Raw genomic sequence first — 533 nt, forward strand, 5'->3', positions numbered from 1 at the left:
TTAATCCATTGTATATTCTTGCCTCCTTTGTCAAAGATAAGGTGTCCATAGGTGTGTGGATTTATCTCTGGGCTTTCTATTTTGTTCCACTGATCTATATTTCTGTCTTTGTGCCAGTACCATACTGTCTTGATAACTGTGGCTTTGTAATAGAGCCTAAAGTCAGGTAGGTTGATTCCTCCAGTTCCATTCTTCTTTCTCAAGATAGCTTTGGCTATTCGAGGTTTTTTTGTATTTCCATACAAATTGTGAAATTATTTGTTCTAGCTCTGTGAAGAATACCATTGGTAGCTTAATAGGGATTGCATTGAATCTATAAATTGCTTTGGGTAGTATACTCATTTTCACTATATTGATTCTTCCAATCCATGAACATGGTATATTTCTCCATCTATTAGTGTCCTCTTTGATTTCTTTCACCAGTGTTTTATAGTTTTCTATATATAGGTCTTTAGTTTCTTTAGGTAGATATATTCCTAAGTATTTTATTCTTTCCGTTGCAATGGTGAATGGAATTGTTTCCTTAATTTCTC

The sequence above is a fragment of the Bison bison genome, unplaced genomic scaffold (genome assembly GCF_000754665.1).
Source record: "Bison bison bison isolate TAMUID 2011002044 unplaced genomic scaffold, Bison_UMD1.0 scf7180017864525, whole genome shotgun sequence".
Lineage (NCBI taxonomy): Eukaryota > Metazoa > Chordata > Mammalia > Artiodactyla > Bovidae > Bison > Bison bison.